General features: G+C 42.1%; 1 protein-coding gene across 1 annotated transcript in view; it reads right to left on the reverse strand.

Moving 5' to 3' along the window:
- LOC138802103 (aldehyde oxidase 1-like) overlaps nt 1–13,616 on the reverse strand; it is a 79,357-nt gene extending 65,741 nt beyond the window's left edge. The window contains exon 1 of the mRNA XM_069985248.1: nt 13,246–13,616. The gene's annotated coding sequence lies outside the window, so the exon portion shown is untranslated. The remainder of the gene's footprint in view (nt 1–13,245) is intronic.
- Nucleotides 13,617–18,157: the final 4,541 nt, after the last annotated feature.

Raw genomic sequence — 18,157 nt, forward strand, 5'->3', positions numbered from 1 at the left:
AGTTACTTAAGAGTGCATGGTGGCACAAGTATGGGATGTATATAGCAGTGTAGGGGTAGACATAAGGTAATGCACTGGAGGAGCATGTGGTATTTGGGATGCCTGTTAGTGATGTGGGTGCGCACCTAGAGCATGTGGTATTTGAGATGCCTGTTAGTGATGTGGGGGCGCACCTAGAGCATGTGGTATTTGGGATGCCTGTTAGTGATGTGGGGGCGCACCTACAGCATGTGGTATTTGGGATGCCTGTTAGTAATGTGGGGGCGCACCTAGAGCATGTGGTATTTGGGATGCCTGTTAGTGATGTGGGGGCGCACCTAGAGCATGTGGTATTTGGGATGCCTGTTAGTGATGTGGGGGCGCACTGGAGGAGCATGTGGTATTTGGGATGCCTGTTAGTGATGTGGGGGCGCACTGGAGGAGCATGTGGTATTTGGGATGCCTGTTAGTGATGTATGGGTGAACTGGAGGAGCATGTGGTATTTGGGATGCCTGTTATTGATGTGGGGGCACACTACAGACACCACATATTTGTTCTCTTTCAGCAATGTACAGTGTATTTTGGCACAACTTGGCAGACAAATGCGAAGTTATTGATTTTAAGTAACTAAAGTAATTACACTGCTAAAATAGCATATAAAGCCTAGTCATATAAAGACAACACCTACTATAAACACAAGCACATTATAACTCTGTATTATTGCACAGGATTTATGGGGTATATCATAACTGAATAAAGGCACGCTGATACCAAATACTGGTACTGCCAGGTTGTAAGAATACATCTTATATGAATATAGTAGAAGTAGTAGTAGTAGGGTAGCTATGCTTAGGGTAGCTATGTCCACTTGAGCCTACATCAAACACCTATAACAGGATGCATTGACGATTGCTACAGTACATAATGTACATAGTGGAATATTCCAAGTGGGGATAATATCATCCTGAATATTCTTCAAATGGTCCCATAGCAGTCGCAGGGGCTGCCACTATGTTAACACAGCATTAGTTCTAGGGAAGAGATAGGACTAAAGGAAATACTGTGCCATGCAGAGGAGCACCCAAACAAGGGGCCTGCAGTATAGCTTTATTACTAGAAAATGTACCTGGCGCTGCCCGGGTATAAAGTGTCAGTGTGTTAATTAGATTTGTTCTAAGGTGCCCAGGAAGCCAAGCTAAAGGTATTGTTTCATCTGAGTTAATTAGTGGAATTAGTGTATACCTGTAGTGCATAGTTGGAGGGGTTCTGTATACCCACAATGTATAGTTTTTAGGGGTCTCGCATATCTGTAGTGCATAGTTGGGGGGCTGTATACCTGCAGTGTATAGTTGGGGGGTCCTGTATACCTGTAGTGTATAGTTGGGGGGGGCTGTATACCTGTAGTGTATAGTTGAGGGAGTTCCTGTATACCTGCAGTGTACAGTTGGTGAAGGTCCTGTATACCTGTACTGTATAGTTCGGGGGTCCTGTATACCTCTAGTATATAGTTGGTGCTGTATACCTGTAATGTATAGTTGGTGGAGGTCTTGTATACCTGTAGTATATAGTTTGGGGGTCCTGTATACCTGTAGTGCATAGTTTGAGGGTCCTGTATACTGTAGTATAGAGTTGGTGGAGGTCCTGTATACCTGTAGTGTATAGTTTTGGGGTCCTGTATACCTGTAGTGTATAGTTTGGGGTCCTATACACCTGTAGTATATAGTTGGTGGAGTTCGGTTATACCTGTAGTGTATAGCTTTGGGGTCCTGTATACCTGTAGTATAGAGTTGGTGGGGGTGCTGTATACCTGTATTATATAGTTGGTGGAGGTCCTGTATACCTGTAGTGTATAATTTTGGGTTCCTGTAAACCTGTAGTGTATAGTTTGGGGTCCTGTGTACCTGTAGTATATAGTTGGTGGAGGTCCTGTATACCTGTAGTGTAAAGTTTGGGGGTCCTGTATACCTGTAGTATAGAGTTGGTGAAGGTGCTGTATACCTGTAGTATAGAGTTGGTGGAGGTCCTGTATACCTGTAGTGTATAGTTTTGAGGTCCTGTATACCTGTAGTGTATAGTTTGGGGTCCTACATACCTGTAGTATATAGTTGGTGGAGGTCTTGTATACCTGTAGTATATAGTTTGGGGGTCCTGTATACCTGTAGTGCATAGTTTGAGGGTCCTGTATACTGTAGTATAGAGTTGGTGGAGGTCCTGTATACCTGTAGTGTATAGTTTTGGGGTCCTGTATACCTGTAGTGTATAGTTTGGGGTCCTATACACCTGTAGTATATAGTTGGTGGAGTTCGGTTATACCTGTAGTGTATAGCTTTGGGGTCCTGTATACCTGTAGTATAGAGTTGGTGGGGGTGCTGTATACCTGTATTATATAGTTGGTGGAGGTCCTGTATACCTGTAGTGTATAATTTTGGGTTCCTGTAAACCTGTAGTGTATAGTTTGGGGTCCTGTGTACCTGTAGTATATAGTTGGTGGAGGTCCTGTATACCTGTAGTGTAAAGTTTGGGGGTCCTGTATACCTGTAGTATAGAGTTGGTGAAGGTGCTGTATACCTGTAGTATAGAGTTGGTGGAGGTCCTGTATACCTGTAGTGTATAGTTTTGAGGTCCTGTATACCTGTAGTGTATAGTTTGGGGTCCTACATACCTGTAGTATATAGTTGGTGGAGGTGCTGTATACCTGAAGTATATAGTTGGTGGAGGTCCTGTATACCTGTAGTGTATAGTTTTGGGGTCCTGTATACCTGTAGTGTAAAGTTTGGGGTCCTGTATACCTGAAGTATATAGTTGGTGGAGGTCCCGTGCACCTGTAGTGTATAGTTTTGGGGTCCTGTATACCTGTAGTGTCCTGTATACCTGCAGGATCGTATTTACCATTAGGCACCCATGGTCTGGTGCGTAGGGTCAAATAGCAAAAAAACAGGACACGTAAATCTCTCAGAATAAATCTTTGTTTGTTGTTTTTCATATTCAATAACAATTTCTCAAAAAGTACTAAAATAACAAAATATCACCACAGTGCTCAGGAGTCAGGAGAACCCGATGATTACGCCATGGCGCTGGTAAGCTCCATTCCTGTCTGAAGGCTCTCACTCTTCACAGAACTGGACAGGAATGGACACTCTTCACTTCAGTCAGGAATGGAGCTTACCAGCGCCATGGCAAAATCATCGGGTTCTCCAGACTCCTGAGCACTGTGGTGATATTTTGTTATTTTAGTATTTAGAAATTGTTATTGCAAATGAAAAAACAACAAACAAACATTTATTCTGAGAGATTTACGTGTTCTGGTTTTTTGCTATTTGATGTTGAAGTATCCCAGAGAGGCGGCTGGGTTCGGGACTGTTCAAACACAGTGCTATTAGGCACACGTGGATATATTTTTTGACTGGTGCGTAGGGTAGCACCTTGCAGAGGGGCAGTACCCTCCCGTTCAGACTTGCCAGAAAATCTGGTGTCTTTTCGAGGAGGGTATGGCAGTATTGGTCAGGTCTAGTATAGCGGTGTTATCCAGTCACAGTATGGCGGTATTGGTCAGGTCTGGTATGGCAGTGTTATCCAGTCATAGTATGGCGGTATTGGTCAGGTCTGGTGTGGCAGTGTTTTTCAGTCACTGTATGGCGGTATTGGTCAGGTCTGGTATGGCAGTGTTATCCAGTCACAGTATGGCGGTATTGGTCAGGTCTGGTATGACAGTGTTATCCAGTCACAGTATGGCGGTATTGGTCAGGTGTGGTATGACAGTGTTATCCAGTCACAGTATGGCGGTATTGGTCAGGCTTGGTGTGGCGGTGTTAAATGTGACGCCTGGAGCTATTACCTACCTATCCTGATGCTAATTGGTGAGTGAGGATGGGGCGTCTTTAGGTTTAGTGCTTAGGGCAGCAGCAGCTGGTAATACTGCCCTGTATACATGTACTGTATAGATGGAGTAGGGGGTCCTGTATACCTGTAGTGCCTTGTATATACATGTACTGTATCGATGGAGTGGGGGTCCTGTATACATGTACTGTATAGATGGAGTAGGGGCTCCTGTATACATGTACTGTATAGATGGAGTAGGGGCCCTGTATACATGTACTGTATAGATGGAGTAGGGGGTCCTGTATACACATGTACTGTATAGATGGAGTAGGGGGTCTGCCACTTATTTCTGTGGATCTATTGTGAGGCAGCTGCCCTAGCAACCACAACTCCCTGTGAAAATGAAAGCAGTAATCCTATTGGTTGCTAAGGCTCCCAACTGCCGTTTTCTCTGGGCAGCTGCAGCTAATTATGTGTGAGCAGTGAGGAGATTTTCCAATTCATCTCTATGGGGCGCCTCTCTTCCCCCTTCCCCTCCCCTCCTGTACATCTGGCGGGGAAGGGACCTTTGCTAAAACCTTCCCGGGCACCCTATGTATCTGTGTGCCAAATTTGGGGTCAAACGGTTCAGACGTTTGGAAGTCTATATGGGACAGACAGACAGACAGACAGATATAACCAACGTGCAGTCTGTGTCTAGATCCTTAATAAGTGTCTCTTCCACTTAGTGGGGAGGGTACTTTCAAGCATGTGCTTTCTAATAAATCTGACACATTTTACTCCAAATCTCGCCAGTCTCAGTGAAATACTCCAATCTGCTCTAAATCCTTCTTTGCCCTCTAACTGTGAGAAGAATTATTCAACTAAAGACCTAACTACAGTAAGCAAATACATTTTTACTAAGCCTAACCATTTCAAATTCCCTCCTAAAACTTTAAAGAAAAGTGATGAGTTTAAGAAACCAATGAGAGGTGTGGTAGGAGTTATGCATTAGTCATCCAACTAAATACATGGAGAATCAGCTGAGACAATATTCGTCTTTATGCCTGTTCATGTTTTATTATAGTATGGGTGTGTTTCCCCTTGGTATTCCTATAGGATTTGCGTTTGACTTTACTAGGACTTTAAGGCAAATATTATTTATCTGAAATATGTTGCCGAAGAACGACCATCAGAGGAAGTCTGTTGGAATCGGCCATGCAGTCGCTTGTATTCTTGACTGCTATTAGGGCTGCTGTGATAGGAAGAATGTAAAGACCTGTCCTTGTCACATATGCAAAAGACTAAAGATCATATTTCATTCTATACCAGGATCAGACTGGAAATAAAATCCAGCCCTGCTGACAGTGGTGTGGATATATAACAAGCCATGTCTAGCATACTGTATATATACCCAAACATTTACTACTCACACATATCCACACACAAACTATATATAAACAAACACAAACACTCCTTACAAACATGTATCTATAGCAGACTTATATGCACATATACAAAGACACTGTATACACACATCCACTAAATACATATGTACATGCGCTGGTCACATGACATTTATTTCGGATGAATGTCTTTGGTCTTTGGAATCCTACTTATTCTGCTCCACATATATAATTGGGGCCTATATAAATTCTTACATTGGCGTCCTTTATTTTTAAGACCTAATTCTTGGTAAGCTACTGTTATATAATAAAAGAGTTTCAAAGAGGTATGACATCACAAATACTTTTAGAGATGCAAGTTACTGTGATATTACCACACAGGTAAGGCTAAATTCACATCGCATTCTAGCAGTCTGATGTGGTACACATCAAGAGAATATTCTGACGTAAACTCACTTTAATGGACCAAATGTAATCCACTGGTGACTATTATCAGTCTATTGGATGATGTATCTATTTTTGCAAGACTGAAAAGTATGGTAGTCTCCACTTCTTGAGGAAATGGACTGAGATAGACTGAATGTAGTCACTAGTGAACCATGTTCAGTCATTAAAGTGAATAGGTATGTTGCAGCATATGTCAGCATAATTTTTGGTATACTCCCACAGGAAAGCAGGTCAAGTTATTGTGATATCATATGTGAGTTTTAGTCAGGAACATCATAACTGTACAACTGTCATATATATACCTTTGTGAGACTACAACTAGTATCAGGCAGGTAGGTTACTGTGACATCCCAACTAGTATCAGGCAGGTAGGTTACTGTGACATCCCAACTAGTATAAGGCAGGTAGGTTACTGTGACATCCCAACTAATATCAGGCAGGTAGGTCACTGTGACATCCCAACTAGTATAAGGCAGGTAGGTTACTGTGACATCCAACTAGTATAAGGCAGGTAGGTTACTGTGACATCCCAACTAGTATAAGGCAGGTAGGTTACTGTGACATCCCAACTAGTATAAGGCAGGTAGGTTACTGTGACATCCCAACTAGTATAAGGCAGGTAGGTTACTGTGACATCCCAACTAATATCAGACAGGTAGATTACTGTGACATCCCAACTAGTATAAGGCAGGTAGGTTAAGGCCCTATTACACAAAGTGTTTATCAGCCGATATCGGCCGCTACGGGCGATAATCGTCTTGTGTAATAGAAGACAATGATCAGCCGACATGCACACTGTCGGCTGATCGTTGTCTTTCAACATGTTGAAAACACAACAATCAGGATAGCAGCATAGAAGCAGCAGACCATCGCAATCTTCTATGGGCTACCTGGACAATCTAGCAATTACCCGGGCAGCCACCCCCCCGCAGCTCCCTGGCCCCTCTGGCTCTTACTCACTAGCTGTCGACGCGCATAATAGCGATGGCAGCGAGTGGGGAACAAGGAGCAAGCAGGTATACTTTCAGACAGGTTACTGTGACATCACAACTAGTATCAGGCAGGTAGGTTACTGTGACATCACAACTAGTATCAGGCAGGTAGGTTACTGTGACATCATAAATAATATCTGGCAGGTAGGTTACTGTGATATTCAACTAGTATCAGGCAGGTAGGTTACTGTGACATCCAACTAGTATCAGGCAGGTAGGTTACTGTGACATCCAACTAGTATCAGGCGGGAAGGTTACTGTGACATCCAACTGGTATCAGGCAGGTAGGTTACTGTGACATCACAACTAGTATCAGGCAGGTAGGTTACTGTGACATCCAACTAGTATCAGGCGGGAAGGTTACTGTGACATCCAACTAGTATCAGGCAGGTAGGTTACTGTGACATCACAACTAGTATCAGGCAGGTAGGTTACTGTGACATCATAAATAATATCTGGCAGGTAGGTTACTGTGATATTCAACAAGTATCAGGCAGGTAGGTTACTGTGACATTCAACTAGTATCAGGCGGGAAGGTTACTGAGACAGCACAAATAGTATCAGGCAGGTAAGCTCATATGCGGACATATCATATGTACCACAAAAATTAGTAACTGGAAAACAAAGAGTTCAAATATAGTATACTGTATGTCAAGAGTCTGGGATAAGTAACCTGATTTGCACACTGTTTGCTGTGCTGCAGAGGCAACCACATGCAGATGTATGGAAATGATTTTTCAGTAGCAAGAATTTCTGCACCTAATGTACAACATGTGAACACACCATGAGCAGTAAATGTTCCTGCTGTATGTAGGCAAACAGTAGACATAAGCAAACTTGCTGAAAGTTCAGATGCAGTCCAGTCCAGTGTCCAGTGCAGAACTTTCATTTGCTCGTCTCGATTCGGCACACCACCGATCAGCTGTTTGGCAGAGCTGCTGCACCTAGATGTACATCATGAAGCAGACAGCTCCATTCATTGCATAGTAGCCATACTAGGTTAACGTCGTTCACCTCCAATATGATTCAATGGGAGCTGAACTGCAGTGATCCAGCATGGCTATATTCCATGTATTCCATATGCCATTTTTTCTAATGGGAATCTCCTTTTTACTTCATTTAAAGTTCTCCCAACATAAAAAAGAAAGTGACATGGTCAATATCAAGAAAAGGATGGACACCATTCATGTGCCACCCCAAGTGCTAGTCTTACATATATATGTCCAAAATAATCAAAATCATACATAAAAATGACTCATAAGGAAGCTGTCTTTAGCAGCAGAATATGTGGGGGTCTCGATCTGTGACTGGGCTTGCATTTTTAGGCTATGTTCACACAACGTATCTTTTCGTATATGTACAGCTGTTGTTGAAATCGGCAACAACGGCCGTACTTTTTGCAAAAAGATATGTTGCCTATTCTTCTATGGAGTGCAGTTGAGTGTTCTGATGCGGGCCCGCACGGATGTGCGTTACGTCACGTTACGTTATGTCACGGAACGGCTGGCCTCTCACGTTGTGTGAACATGGCCATAGGCTGCACATGTGTTTGAGGCCTCGCTGTATGTGTAAAGGTTTAATCTTATGTGTTGGGATGCAGCTACATTTTTTTTGTGGACTTACTGACATGGTTTCTATTTGAATTCTGTCATTACAGTAAAGCTGTTATCTGTGTGGTCCACAATTTGACTACTGTGCCTATTTGTAAGAAAAAGGAACAAGGGTTTCAACAACCTGTACAAGAGCCCCCAATGCATTGTAGAGGAACCCTTGGGTCCGGCAAGTGTCCTCTTGACAAAAGAACAAAGTTCTCCTCCTTATTGTGATCTGACATGTTCCGTTAACCTATGTGCCTTTTATTGCAGGTTATATTGTAGACGTTGATATATTGTGCACTGTACTACATTTAACTGTTTAAATATGTTGCTGGACTTGCGGCGGTATCTGTACAGTTTACCAACTTGGCCTTGGACATTAAAAGGGTTTGGAGAGTTTGCAGGACCTATTGCTTGAAACCACTGTGAGACGGCGTTAGTGAGAGTATAGCAGGTCTTCATCACAGCAATGAAATGGTTGGTTTCCCTGCAGATGGGTTTACTGTCTTTAGGTCTGTGTTGTAAGTACTGGGAATATGCTGCAAATATAGTTCCCGGGGGTGAGAGAACTGTCACTGGTGCAGGGGCCTGTGTGTTACAGACAGCTTGATGTGTAGAATTGGGAGGGAATAAGGTGATAAACCTTGGGCTGCAGAAACTAACTCCCGACCTGGGAGACCAAGAAAGTGAAAGTCTTCTGTTATTACTGCGACTATTATTCCAGTACATGCCTCTAAATGAAAATTACCAAGCCATGTAAACGTATATGTTTATTGAGACCTCCAAGCTTGAAGTGTCACAACTATGCAAACTTTTCCACCAGTTACAAGATAAAGGACTGTGCCAGTCCTGTTAATGCTGCAAGTTACACTGGTAAGGCAGTCAGCACTGGACACACCACCATCAGCCCGCAATCATCTGGGGGTAACCTGAAAGCCACAACATATGTCGGGTTGATGTCGCCCCCACCCCAGTACATGAAGGGAATATGGGCTATACCTCCTGTCTTATCATTGGTTCAGCCTACTTTTCCCTTCCTACAGCAGCTCTCTAGATTGGTTACAGCGTGTAGTCCTTTACATAGAAATCAAAGCATGGAGAACAGATTTCTATTGCAGCAAGGACATGAATGAATATAAAGCACTAAGTAACCAGTAAGGATAATATCACTGGGCAGGTGCCACAAATGTGAACAAGCCCTGTAATATTGGGGAGTTTGGAGAGTTGTTTTAGTTACAATCTGGTGCTTCAATGCCTTTACAGTCTGATCAGAGCCATTTATAGGTCAGTGGAAGCTCCAAATCAGGTCAATAGTAAATTTATTCCATATTGTGGTTATTGCCTATAAAAAGAAAAAGCTAGAACATGCTGTGATCTAATAAAACCTCAGGTTCTAATAACTACATCAATTACTAAACCGGTATATAAATGGGCGTTCCCATCCAATTACACTTTTCTACAGTTAGAAAAGCAAAAAGCTTCACCAGGCCGAACAGCTGTAAAACTGGAAAATCTGAAATATCCCTGTAAGTCCTTTATATGGCACAGAAAATAAAACCTATATAAGGGGCGTTCAACTCTAATAATATTTCACGTCAAAGCCCATACTCTGAATAAACTTTATATCATATTGATAATCAAGTCTCATATGGAAGCAAATATTCAGCCATCTGTCACAGATATATGCTCATAGTTATCTCTCCTGGATCAATTTTCTGATCCGTATCACACTCAATATGCCATATAATTGGGTTTCTCTTTGGCACAAAGGAATATAATTTAAAGTGATGACAAATGTAATGAATATGTACATAATCCACACTGTCAGTGATCCTATTTTTATCTCCCCATAGAATAGGTGCCTGATAAGCATCGTTACCCTGTACTTATACAATGTGTTACATATTATACAGGAATGTGATATCACTGCTTACAGTACTGTAAATCCAGAACAATGAGAAAAGATAATCAGTCATGAGAGCACTCTGGCTGAAATACAATCAGATGATGGTATAGTTATGAGAGCAGGATATTTTGGACTGCCTTCTAACCCTTAGGCTGGTTTCATATCTCTTATGCTGTGCTTCACAAGTATCTATCAGCATCCCACCATGAACAGGTTGCTAATGAATACTGTATGTGGGTGCCATATATTTGAATTGGCCAAACAAAGTAACCTAGTGACTTTGTTCGGGTCACTTTCTGGTATACGTGAGAGATCGAATCTCAAGCATAGCGTTTGATTACCAGTGGCTGAAGAAGTTAGAAGCAGCCATAGGCAGTCCTGGAAACATGGAGACAGCCTATGGCCATTTAAATGAGTGGCGCCCACTGCCAATGGATATCTGTGATGGTCAGTATAAATGCAACTTGAACCCAGCCTTAGGCTGCATTCACACGTTCAGTGTTTTTCCCAGTCCGTGATTGTGGTCCGGCAGCTACCTCCGTGATCCGTGCAAAACAGTCCGTTTTTCATCCGTTTTGCATCCGTGTCCATTTTTTTCACAGATCTGTGTTAAAGCATTTTAAATTACATTGATTACATCACATCCGTGTTTTTCACGGATGAACACAGATGTCACATCAGTGTACATCCGTGAAAAACACGGATCTCATTGATTTCTATGGGGAATCCTTTCCGTTCATCCGTTCCGAGTAATGACATGTCCTTTTTTTTAACGGAACAGATCACGGATCCGTGACATCATAGAACATCTGAATAGCCCAATAGAAAGCAATGCACTGTAAAATTGTCTGAGCGCACGGATCCGTGAGCACGGACAACTTCCCGGAACGTGTGAATGCAGCCTTAGCGCTATATTGTTCTATAAACATTTCTTCAATGGACACTGATCACATATCCACATCATAGATGATGGCTGTTTGATCTTTAGGAGTCTGACTGCATGGGCCCCAGCCAGTGACAAATGGAGCAACACTGCACTTGGTTGGGATTCTAGCAGTCAGACTTGCAATGTATGGTGCATCAGTGATGGGTGTCCTTAATGGGAAAATCCCTGTAATCCAACATCTGATATCTACCAATTATCAGCCACAGAAGAGGTGCTAAATATTAGATCACTAGGGGTTTGACTGCTGGATCCCTACTGCATTGAAGGTTATTGAAGGTTTCACCAAAATATTAGTGTCAAAAAAGTTGCAATTTGTTAATGTTTGTAATGCTATATTTTATTTTTTTTGCACAAAAAACAAGAAAGTTCAGAATTTTTGGACCCAATCAGCCATTAATAAATTGATAAATTCTGCCAATTGAGTCTTTTCTCTTTGTTTAGAGTACACTTCAGGAAAAGTTGACAATATACCTACACATGTGAAATGGAGGCCATCCATCAACCTGTAGACTAATATGAGATCCATAAGGGTGAACAGAGCATTACCAATACATGGAGTATCTTAACACAATCTAAAAAAACAACAAAACCACAACAGACAGCACATTGTGCGATGAAAAACAGAGCTTCTCTGTGCCCTCCCATCCTCCCCCCAGATCTCTACAAGACAATTAAAATGGCATTCCTTATGTAAACTTGTTTAGACAAGGACAGACACATGCACAGAACATGCTGTCACTCAATCATTATTACAATTGCTATATAGGTTTAGCAATACAGGGGAAATTGATTTGTCTTAAACATCTGAGAAACTGATGACAATGGCAGTATTCACTATTATTTGGGATCTTATAGCTCCACAACAGCCTGGGACCATCAAGGTCTGATTATGGTAACAAAATGCGATAAACATAGTCAATTCTTTTACTCCTATGTAAGGGTATGGGGCACACCATACTCATGAATGGATACATTACAGTACAGATCAGCATAGACTGTATGGCTCAGGCTTTCCTACAATTATACAGTTTTTGAATAGAGCAGAATATACTGTATGCTTCTTTGGTACTGTATAATTCTGACAATGCCATCTCAGTGTGTGGATATCTAAAAGCAAACAGATCACATGGGTCTTATTTTGGAGGGATTATCCATCAGACAATAAATTGTAATTTCTTCGATGAAAGTTATTACTGGGGATCATGGCTAACAGAAATGATTATTCATTGTTATCATATTGGCTGTTCTGTTAATGAAGACTTCAGAAGAGAAGGATTTAGGGGTAGTGATTTCTGACAGCCTTAAAGAGAGTCACCAGTGTAGCCAGACAGTAGGGAAAGCTATTCATATGCTAGGCTGTATAGCTAGAGGTATAACCAGTAGGAAGAGAGAGATCGGGATCCCCTGTAAGCATATAAGGGAATAACTAAAGTAAATCTGTATAATCTAGTGGAAAGAAGTGAAAGGGGGGACATAATTAAAAACTGAACATAAGAACAAGAGGACATAGTGAGAGGTCAGTTGGGGGAAAGATCAGGAGCAACAATAGAAAATATTATCTTACTGAAAGAGTGGTAGATGCTTGGATCAAACTTCTATCAGATGTGGTTGGTAAATCCACAATAACTGAATATAAACATGCCTGGGATAAAGATATATATATCCTAGATAGAAAGGAAATACTAAAAGGGCAGACTAGATGGACCCAGTGGTCTTCTTCTGCCAACAATCTTCTATGTTACTATGTTTTCCCGCACTCCTTACACTTTCGCATATGTATATGTTTATTATTTTAAGGCATCTATCTGATGACTTATAACACTGAACCATGAAATAGCCTCCTGACTTCTAGATCAGGTTGCTATCAGGAAGTGTCCCTCTCGGCTGACTGGTCAGGCAGGACTGCTTACCTAACCCCAAGGTAGCCTTCTTCTTAAAGAGTCCCCTCAAACCTGGTCTATGATTAAGAAGTAAAGTGTCTAATATCTCTAGACATTAGATTGTTGGATCCCGAAGGTTAAATGTTTACGTCCAGCTAGTCTATGACATATTCTATACGTCCAGCAGTTACATTAGTTGAAGGATTACAGCTGGAGGCAAAGGCAGGGACACTGTAGATGTTGACAGCCATACAGAACAGGTATTATATGTTGCTATTCATTGATTCCTACTTACTTGATCTTGTAGAGCACACTAGGTGAGGGAGTTCTTTAGAGTAGATCCAGTCACATCAGCCCAGCAGCTTCCGTCACTCTCTTAGGCGTCTGTCACACTTCTTTCTGTCTTGTTTCATAGGCAGCCCGGCTCCTGTGCAGGCTAGTCAGACTCGCACTTCCACACCTATGCAGGTAATGTGTTAGAAGCCCCTCCCTTGTCAGCTTGTACACATCCTGGCTGGGCTGTCATATCCCAAGGGCTGGGCACGCATCTCTTGACCTTGTCATTCAGCCCTCAAACCAGTTTTTCCAATTGGTAAAGCCACCTCTTCTGTATGGGAATAATGTGGGATGCAAGCTGTAGATGTGATGTAATGTGTGGTTCAAAGGCATGAACCCAGGCTTCTCTGATTAGGTTAACTGTTTAATTTCCAGATGATTCTTCTTCTTTCCAGAATAAACAGCTGGCTAAACGTATTATTTGCACATCTTAAGATTAAAGAGGAGTAGGATACACCAGACAGTGTATAAATGATGTGGATTCCCTGGCTCCCTGTATACGGATGTTCATGTGGAGGCTGTGCTTTAGTGCTATATTGTCAGTAATGTAAGCTGGACCCATCCCTGGCCTGATAAGAAACCTATTTTATTGCTACACTGTAATAAATGTTTCTGTATACGGAAGTTTTCTAGGTTCTGCACGCAATGCTAATATTTCTGTATTCACAGACATAGTCAGACTGATTACACACTCTTATTTTTAATGTTTAGGGGCCATTAACACATACAGGATTTGCTACATATATCTATGTAACTAGATCATGGAACACAGTTTATATCTGCAGTATTAAATCTGCTGCAGATCCTGTATGTGTGAATGGACCCCCTAAAGATTTTTTTTGTCCTGGAATACAAAGCAAGATAACTGCACCCTGTGCCTGTGTACAGTAACTGACTAGGGACCCTAATACACAGAGCGATAATTTACCAAATAAGACCAATTTGTCAGATTATTGATCCCTATAATAAAGACAACAATCAGCCAATAAACGATCATCATAGTGATGCACAGCCAACGGTCGAGGGTAAAGTAAAGTGAAATAATAAACTTTATACTTACCTCTCCACGCTCCACGGTGTCCTTCTAGCTCCTCCCCACTCACCGCAGCTGCCGCTGGCATGTCTGAAGCAATCTGTGTAGTGACAGGCCACCAGTCACTGGCTATGGCACTGTCCTTTCTCGGGACGGCTTAACACTTTAGAGCAGGGAAAAGCTAGAAGGGCTCCAGTGAGCGTGGAGAGGTAACGTATTTACTTTTTTATTTACTATGTACAGCAAGGACTGCAGGACATCGCTAACATGCATACCATAGTAGCAACCTAAGCAGTTGCTAAAGAGAAGAGAGTCGCCCAACGTTGATCTCAGCTGTCTGTGAGAAGCAAGTTTTCTGACAACACTCCCATATAGGAACTGGCTCAAGACAGGTTAATTTTGTGCCTTCTCTAATATATGTAGGCCTCTGGGTGTAGGTAATGTATCAGCATGGCGTCCACACCGTTTGGATGCAATATGGATTGCCTACACTTAAAACAATTGTAGCTAACTCTGAACTGTAAAAAAGTTCAGGTCTGTTATTGGTTTAAAGGGAATATGTCACCTAAATTTTATTTTTTTGATTAGTCAGATACTAAATCTTGTTGTTTTAGTCTAATCTGTTTCTATTTTCTAACTTTAATTTTATTTAACTTTTTGTACATTGTTATGGGGCCTGCCATATTGCCTGGGCTGTTCTTAACAGCATTAAGTGACATGTTTCAAAGCAAGACTCATGGACATAGAAGACATTAGACAGACTCTGTCCCCTTGAGATGTATGTGAGACATAACTGAGCGTGCTCTTTGACCTTGAAAGAGGTCATTCCACAGGGAGCTGCTATTGTCTCCTCTATCTACAGGTGTCTCATGACGCTGCAATGCTGTACAGATCACTTTACAGCAGTCTCCTCATCACCACAGACAGAACAGGAAGTCCCAGCTTAGTTTTAGCCCCAGTGGTGAACATGAAAACAAAACAAGATCTTAGGATTATATTATAATCTAGATAGAAATAATTACCAACAATTGTTTAAAATACTGTTTGAGATACAAACATTATTTAACATCTTAGGGTCATATGTAGGGATGGTCCGAACCTGGTTCTGACGGGGTTCGTACGAAACCCGAACCCTCCGCAATGATTACCGCTGTCTGCCCGCTCCGTGCAGCGGGCGGATCCAGCAGGAGGAACGCCTGGAAAACTGGAATACAGCCATAGCCATAGGCTGTATCCCAGTTTTCCAGTCGGTCCTCCCGCTGTATTCGCTCGCTGCATGGAGCAGGCAGACAGCGGGAATCCGATGCCGAGCGTTCGGGTTCAGCCAAACCTGAACCTCGGTGGGTTCGGACCATCCCTAGTCATATGCCGTACTCGCAAGCCATATGTCCGCAAGAGGAGTTCAGAGCGGGGCCGCGATCCTGACTGCTATCTGCAGCACGGGACCGAGGCTATTAGCGGGAGCGGTCCGATCGCCGCTCCCGCTAATTAACACCGTTGGATGCAACTGTCAAACATGACAGTTGCATCTAACAGTGTTAAATGCAGCCCATCCCTGGTGTCTAGTGGCGGATTCCCCCTCCCGCGATGCAATCGCGGAGGGGGGATCCCTTCATCATACCGGGCCGGACCTCAGCGACGTAATGACGAATACCGAGCCGGGATCAGCTATTGTATTGGCCTGCAGCAGGGCAAAGCAATAGAGCACCGATCTCATGGATCGGTGCTGTGTTATACAGCTACACTGATCTCTATGAGAGATCAGTGTAGCTGTATTAGAAGTCCCCCAGGAAGACTTCAAATTAAAGTGAAAGTGAAAAAAAAAAGTGTTTCCATTAATAAAAAACCGCCTCCCCTAATAAAAGTTCACCCCCCTTTTCCAATTTTATTAATAAAAATAAATAAATAAACATGTTTGGTATCACCGCGTGCATAATCGCGCAAACTCATAATTTATGACATTCCTGATCTTGCACAGTATATGGTGTAAGCGCAAAGACCCGCCAAAGTGCAAACATTGCGCATTTTTGGTCACATCAAATCCAGAAACATTGTAATGAAAAGCGATCAAAAAGTCGCATATACGCAATCAAGGTACCGATAGAAAGAACACATCATGGCGCCAAAAATGACACCTCACACAACCCCATAGACCAAAGGATAAAAGCGTTATAAGCCTGGGAATTGAGCGATTTTAGGGAACTTTTTAAGCTGTAGGTTTTATTTTTTAAAAGCCATCAAGCATAAAAGCATAAAAGCCATGCATATCGTTTTAATCGTACCGACATGAGGAACATGTATAACATGTCAGTTTTTCCATAGGACAAACAGCGTAAAAACGAAAAACGCCACAAGAAAAAGAATTGCGTTTATTTTTTAATTTCACCACGCACATAATTTTTTTCTGGTTTCGCAGCATATTTTATGCAAAAATTAATTCTGCCCTTGTAAAGTACAATTAGTGACGTAAAAAATAGGGGCTCATGTTGGTTTCTAGGTGAAAAAATGCAACTGCTATGGCCTTTTCAACACAAGGAGGAAAAAACGAAAATTGGCTCCGTCCTTAAGAGGTTAAACAATAAGTCATTTTCTGATGATACATTCCCTTTAAATCTTCTGTTTCCATTCAATGACAAATAAAAATCTCAAAAGTGGGGCACGCATGCACATTATTATCCCTTGATTCTAGAGCGTTGATAAAAAAAATGGATGATAAAGGGTTAACATATAAACCATAGTCAAGACAATAAGAGTTGACATGAATAAAGTTAATGACAGACTGATACATAGGGACAGAAGAGCCTCCCCATGAGGACTTAAAATGTAGTATGGAGAAGAGACAGTAGGTGAGGGGAGCTTTGGATAGCTGCTTTTAATCCAAGATCTGTCCTGGGGTCCGTTCGGCAGATGATGCAGTTATTGTCCTAAAAAACAACTTTTAAACTTGCAGCCCTGTGTCAAATTGCTGTGGCCTAGAGTGTCTGTGCATTAGACTTGCACCACCTCTGTCCCTCCTCATCACTAGGAACGCCCCTGGGTAGGATCTCTCCTAATCATCACCGGTCTCAACACTGTGTTGGATCGTTAAGGCACAGAAAAAAAAACTGATTCCTAATGGTGAAGAGGGTGGGGAGGAGGGACAGAGAGGCGGTGCAGGCCTAGGGCACGGGTACTCTAGGCCATGCCAATTTGACACAGGGCTGAAAGTTTAAAAGTTGTTTTTTAGGACAATAACTGCATCACCTGCCGAACGTACCCCAGGACAGATCTTGGATTAAAAGCAGCTATAAGAAGGTATAAGCAGTTTGGGGGGTCAGATTGTGAGTACAGAGTCACTTAAAGATGAAGGCTTTGTTTGCCACCTTTTGCTATCTGGCATGTTTTGCCCTCTGGCAGTCCAAATAATATACAGTACTGTCAAAAGTTTTTAAGCGGATGTGTTAAAAATGCTGAAAAATAGGACACCTTCCATGAAGAAGGCATCTGATTGGCAACAAATATTTTTTCTGCAGCAGGACAATATCCCCAAACATACAGCCAGTGTCATAAAGAACTATCTTCAGCGTAAAGAACAAGGAGTCGTGGTCTTAAGTGATCATATGGCCCTAGTTTACATTTCCTCACAAACTATGTGCCATTTGTGCGATTTAACATACAAGTATTACTATAGCCTCAAGTTTTGGGCATACTTGTGCCCACACTTTATTATACAACAGGACTCTGTATTTGCAGAATAAAGCTATGTAAGCCCACTCCTAGGCTTGGAGGACTGAGCTGCCTGATTAAACATGTATTATAGGAGAGAGGCAGAAATAATCCAGACTGTACATAATGGATC

Source organism: Dendropsophus ebraccatus, chromosome 9 (genome assembly GCF_027789765.1).
Source record: "Dendropsophus ebraccatus isolate aDenEbr1 chromosome 9, aDenEbr1.pat, whole genome shotgun sequence".
In the NCBI taxonomy this organism is placed as follows: Eukaryota; Metazoa; Chordata; class Amphibia; order Anura; family Hylidae; genus Dendropsophus; species Dendropsophus ebraccatus.